Raw genomic sequence first — 6,355 nt, forward strand, 5'->3', positions numbered from 1 at the left:
TTCTCTATATGACAACGGACACAAAACTACACACAGGGAACAGAGGAGCTTGACAGACACTAAGTTATCTGAGAGTCCCGTTTTCAGCTGCAGAGAACAATCACATCAGGGAAGTCAATGTGCAGGCTCAACAGCAGCCTCTCAAGCCAACTCTCTGGTAAAATAGGGGAAACGTATGGTTCCAGCACCTATATAACATATATTTGTCACAGGGACTGTGGCTTACGGCCACACCGCCCTGAACACGCCCGATCTCGTCCGATCTCGGAAGCCAAGCAGGGTCGGCCTGGTTAGTACTTGGATGGGAGACCGCTTGGGAATACCAGTCACATCAATCGTCCTCATGTGTGGAGAAGTGTTGTACAGTTTCCATTGGTAAAAAAGATTTCCTGTGTCTCTCAGATGTAGGCCTACATTTTGAGGAGATTAGCCTTCCAATGAAGCATGTTTTAATTTCTGTATTCCTATAGTCTGTTGTGAATCGTGACGTTTAGTGTTAAGTACTTGTTCATAGAATGATTATGCTGTGGGAAATATAGGCCATCATTAATCATGGTCATATCAAATGTGATGATTTTTGGATAGGTTTGCTGCTGTAAATTAGCATGTTTTAATACATTTTCTTTGGTCTACTCTGTAAAGGCTAAACTGAAGGGACACCAGAATGAACGGTTGAAGAGGAAACTACCTGCTGAGGCCCAGTGGTTGAATGCCATTGAGGATGACAGAAATGTCAAGAAGAAACTTGTGGAGATTATAGAGAACTCTGAAAAGCAGGCATCTGAGAATTTCACTAAAATAACAAATACCCTGGATAGGCTAACATCATCAATTGCAGATGGGTTTGCTCTCCTTCATCAAGTTGTGCAGCCACCGCCACCGCCAAATTACAATTTCCCATTTGAGGGAAGAGGTCCTTATGGACCAGTATATGCACACACTCCACCAGTACACACACACTCCCATTTCCCAAATTCAGCACCAATACGGCATTCATTCCCACCCAACTTGTCAGCTGACAACAGACCACCAAATGCAGTGCCACTCAGCACCATGAACATACCTGATTTGACAGACACACCTGTTGAGGGCATGCAGGGTCAGTTTTCATATACCCAAGCCCTTCAGGAAGATTAGCGATATTAAGATATAAAAAGTTTTTTTGTGTGAAATGTTACCCAGAGCAGTTACAATATTTTTGTACCAAGAGTTCTATATAGGTAGCCTTAAGTTAAGGCCTCTTGAAGTGTTTTTTTTTACTTGAAAAGTGAGTATTGCTTGAATAGCAGTACTGAAGAGGGAACTTATATGCACTACTTTTGTCAATTGGTGAATTCTTCTTGAAGTCTAATTTTACTTGAAATATGCCTTTATTTATTATTTGACAATTTGCACTACAGATGCCACTTATTTGCACAACTATGCTTGTCTGTTTTTCTGGATTAATTACAAACACGCAATTTGATTTTGTGTCTGTCAAGTGTCAGATCTCTTCAGAAGTAAAATGTCTGAAAAATGAAGAGGTGTGTCTGTGTTTATTCAATATGGGTCAAACCAGATCAACCGATTAAAGAAAAGCGTTCACACAGGACCATTTCGAATTTCTTATTCTTTATGTGGAAAATGGTATTCTACCAAACAACTAATATTTACACTTGGCAATGTCAATACATTACATCCAAGTGACTTGTACACATGTACAATGTAAAGAACCGAAAACTACACATATTTGCTTTTACATGTAAATTTAAATGCTTAACATTTTGAAATGTAGCCAACATATACTGCCAAAGTACTTGCATGTAAGGAGCACAGTTTTTAGGTTTATAATGAACATAGGCAAAATATTGTAAACTATGACAATAATAACTAAACTTTGAGATGTCAATCAATGTCACCCACACACAATGGAGAGAAGAGTGCCACTTTTATGGATCCAGGAATTGAGTGAGGATTCTCCTGACCCTCTTCCCTTCTGATGTCATGCAGTCTCCTCTGGTAGCTGGTTCTGTGTCTAGCTAGTTTTCCCTGTCGTATTGAATTGCCTCAGCAACACTGTTGTCGTCTACTGTGTCCTTGGAAGCCTCACAGTAATTGTGCAGCATGAAACATGCATAAATTACAAAGGGAAGATCAGCCAGATTAATGTCCATGGCCCTTCTCAGGGCTCCGAACCGGGCTTTCAGTCTCCCAAACGCACATTCTATCACCATCCTTGCTCGGCACAAAGATAGTCCAAAGTACTGCTCTTGGGCAGTGCTTCCCCGATTAACATATTCCTTCACAAGATATGGGAGTAGTGGATATGCAGGGTCACCTAGTATATAAACCGGTGTGGGCTCTTCATCTTCAATGATTTGCCTTGGACAGGGAGGGATGCTTCCATCTTTCAAGGATGTGTTAAGCGTGGAGTTGGCAAAAATACGGCCGTCATGCACACTTCCTGGCCATTTCACAACCATGTCCATGAAGGCATATTTATAATCGCAGGTGGCTTGAATGTTTAAGGTAAACCTCCCTTTCCTATTGCTGTAATCAGTGGAATTGGCTGGTGGTTGCTTTATCTCTACATGCGTCCCATTCACAGCACCTAGGCTCTAAGGAAGGCCATGATGAGCTTCAAATCCCTGCACAAGTTTCTGGACAGCCACTTCGGTTTTCGGCAGTTTATTTAAAAGAACACTTTCCAGATAGCAACTACACACTGCTGCTGACGCTACCGCTGCGTCGACGTCACTTCCGGTTACTCCCGGAATATGACTAATTGTATTGTTTGCACACCAAAGGCTATGTCTACTTATGTTATCTGACATGTTATCTGTCATCTGTATTTATAGTGTTATTGTATGTGTGTTATGTAATCCTTTGTACTGTGTGTCTTGATGTCTTTTTGTTTGTATGGACCTTGAGTCTGAATATATAGCTTCTTGAATCTTGACACATACCGCCTGCCGTAGTTCAAGAAGTTGCAACGCACATTTGAAAACGCGAGGCGCTAGAGAGCAAATTCATTCGACTTTGCAAAATAAAATTGCACCACTAGATGGGGGAAGAAATTACATAGTGTCCCTTTAAGAATTTTATATTGATGAGCAAACATCTAAACCCATCGGCTTTCAGTTTGGTAAATGGCTTCAAATATTACAGCCTCATCATTCTGATCAACTTATCATCCCAATATATGAAATCAGAGAGAAACTAAAACAGTGTTGCACGTGCAAAAGTAAAACAATTCAATATCTTAGTTTGACATGCAGTAAAGTTCTCCTGCAGCATGACGAGCCTCCCCGACCTCAAACGACTAACACCTGTGTCCACTTAGCAATGATGCAAAGGGAAGTAAAAAGGGTTTCAGACTGACTGCAGGGACTCACTGTTTTGTCATTAATCAAATTTTGTATCTGGGCAGTAGTTGCTAGACGTGTCTGAGTTTGACGCCAACCATGACTGATTTGATGAAGCTTCTGTTTAGGTAACTTTCAACTTGTTTTTTGAATAAGTTGATCATTTTATTTAGTATAAATGGAATATTCATTAAGTGTATTGTCTTCTCTAGATTGTTGCTGCTGTCCCTGATACCTTTTGGAAGACATGAAGTAAATGGTAAGCTTGATGGAAATAATAACTTTGCTGGTTATATACATGGACTAAAATGTGTTCCCAACAGCCTACAGTCCTGGAACTGCAAAGCAACATGAAAAGGAAGAGCCCGTGTTTCCTGTTGAGCCGGTCTACCCAGTAGGGGGTCCGTTGCCCCATCAGAAGCAGCAGGTGCCCCATCAGAAGCAGCAGGTGCCCCATCAGAAGCAGCAGGTGCCCCATCAGAAGCAGCAGGTGCCCCATCAGAAGCAGCAGGTGCCCCAGCAGCAGCACCTTCAGCAGTTGGCCCAGCAGCAGCACCTTCAGCAGGTGCCCCAGCAGCAGCACCTTCAGCAGTTGGCCCAGCAGCAGCACCTTCAGCAGTTGCCCCAGCAGCAGGTGGCCCAGCAGCAGCACCTTCAGCAGTTGCCCCAGCAGCAGGTGGCCCAGCAGCAGCACCTTCAGCAGTTGCCCCAGCAGCAGGTGGCCCAGCAGCAGCACCTTCAGCAGTTGCCCCAGCTGCAGGTGGCCCAGCAGTTCTACCTTCAGCAGGTGCCCCAGCAGCAGGTGGCCCAGCAGCAGTTCTACCTTCAGCAGGTGCCCCAGCAGAAGCAGGTGCCCCAGCAGCAGGTCTACCTTCAGCAGGTGCCCCAGCAGCAGTTGCCCCAGCAGCAGGTCTACCTTCAGCAGGTGCCCCAGCAGCAGTTGCCCCAGCAGCAGGTCTACCTTCAGCAGGTGCCCCAGCAGAAGCAGTTGCCCCAGCAGGTGCAGAAGCAGTTGCCCCAGCAGCAGGTCTACCTTCAGCAGGTGCAGAAGCAGTTGCCCCAGCAGCAGGTCTACCTTCAGCAGGTGCAGAAGCAGTTGCCCCAGCAGCAGGTCTACCTTCAGCAGGTGCAGAAGCAGTTGCCCCAGCAGCAGGTCTACCTTCAGCAGGTGCCCCAGCAGAAGCAGTTGCCCCAGCAGCAGGTCTACCTTCAGCAGGTGCCCCAGCAGAAGCAGTTGCCCCAGCAGCAGGTCTACCTTCAGCAGGTGCCCCAGCAGCAGCCGCAGGTGAAGCAGCAGCAGTTGCCCCAGCAGCAGGTCGTGCCCCAGAAGCAGCCGGTGGTGCCCAAGCCGCAGTTGCCCCAGCAGCAGGGCTATGCACCAATGAACCGCTACCAAAACAGGCGTCCAGGTGCCCAGTTCAAGGTGCCCCATAAACCTCGTCGGCCTTTGACGAGACGCAGCTGGTCCAGCTGAGCTCGGTGAGTTCGTCCCCAACACAGCAGTTATTCTCAGGGATTGATCCAGTTTTCAGTCTGAAACTTTGCTTTCTAATCCTTCTGTTCACTTTCAGGAACGTCAATGGGGAGGTTGTTTGTTCCAAATGACTAATGTATTGGCTTTTCAAATTAAAATGACTTATTGTAATCTCTTGGCATCTGGCTGTTCTTCACATATGTTTCATACAAATACTCAAATCTTTTTGAAGATTTGACTACCATTTCTCTAACTAGCACTGGTAGTCCTGATGTATCCCAAAATGGATTTAAGTACCCAAAATCTTTTCCCAGCCAACTCGGCAGTAATGCTTGCTGAACTCATTACTAGCCCCAAAAGAAACATGTATTCAAAGGTAACCGGTAGAGATGGAACTAAGTCACACATGTGCAAGTCCCAAGTGTTTTTTTTTTTTTTTTTTTTTTTTTTTTTTTTTTTTTTTTTCTTGGAAGTCACCTTATTGCAATTTTATCTGCAGAATCTGATCTTAAAGGTCCTATGGCATGAAATTTTCACTTTAAGGTTGTTTAACATTAATGAGTTCCTCTAGCCTGCCTGTGGTCCCCCAGTGGCTAAAAATGACGATAGACCTAAACTATGCACTGGAAATTATTCTCCACCTTTGGAAATGTGACCATGCAGATGGCCTGATCGGGGAACGCTGCCTCTTATGACGTGGAGGTTGTTTCCACCCAGAGCCAATAAACTGCCTTTCCCCGCCCACAGCGCTTTGGCCAGCTCATTGCTCTGTACATGGATGTAAAAAAAATCTGTTTAGAGCTCCTGCATCAGAACCTCTAAAGAGCCAGTGGACAGATTTTATTTTTCTGGGAAAGTGACGACAGAACCGAAGAGATTTGTGTGTGTGTGCGCCAAATATTTCACAGACGAATGTTTCCAGAACTTGGGCCAATACAGAGCCCAATAAGGGAGAGCCCAGACACCCTGCGGAGGAAACTCATTTCAGCCGCTTGTATTTGCGATCTCGTTCTTTCGGTCACTACCCACAGCTCGTGACCATAGGTGAGGGTAGGAACATAGATTGACCGGTAAATCGAGAGCTTTGCCTTCTGGCTCAGCTCCTTCTTCACCACGACGGGCCGGTGCAGAGCCCGCATCACTGCAGACGCCGCACCGATCCGCCTGTCAATCTCCTGCTCCATTCGTCTCTCACTTGGGGAAGGATCTCATTCCTGAGTAAGTAATTAGTAACGCTCTATTATTGTGTTGCTTTCCTGTATGTACAGTATAGTTACATAGCTTGTTACCACAGGAAAGGGTTTGAAACGTTAGCATCTGCAAGCTCTTATCTGTCAACTGGGCTGTTGGAGGTGTTTGCATGCCCATGAGATGGTTAGCTCTCTCATTTTAGACCAATACCCCCGACTTCAAGCTTCCTGAAGAAGAATGAATCTGCAAATTCAGTGCATTTCATCAGGATAATGATTCATTCATGGTTCCAGAGTCAAAACGGTCAGTCTGTCTGTGTCGTTAGCTCTGCAGCTAATAGCTCAGT

At 45.2% G+C, this 6,355-nt stretch overlaps 1 pseudogene; it reads left to right on the top strand.

The window, feature by feature from the left end:
• The first annotated feature begins 220 nt into the window (after positions 1–220).
• Positions 221–337, top strand: LOC142384929 (5S ribosomal RNA; annotated as a pseudogene).
• The last annotated feature ends 6,018 nt before the right edge of the window (positions 338–6,355 follow it).

The sequence above is a fragment of the Odontesthes bonariensis genome, chromosome 7, assembly GCF_027942865.1.
Source record: "Odontesthes bonariensis isolate fOdoBon6 chromosome 7, fOdoBon6.hap1, whole genome shotgun sequence".
Taxonomy (NCBI): Eukaryota; Metazoa; Chordata; class Actinopteri; order Atheriniformes; family Atherinopsidae; genus Odontesthes; species Odontesthes bonariensis.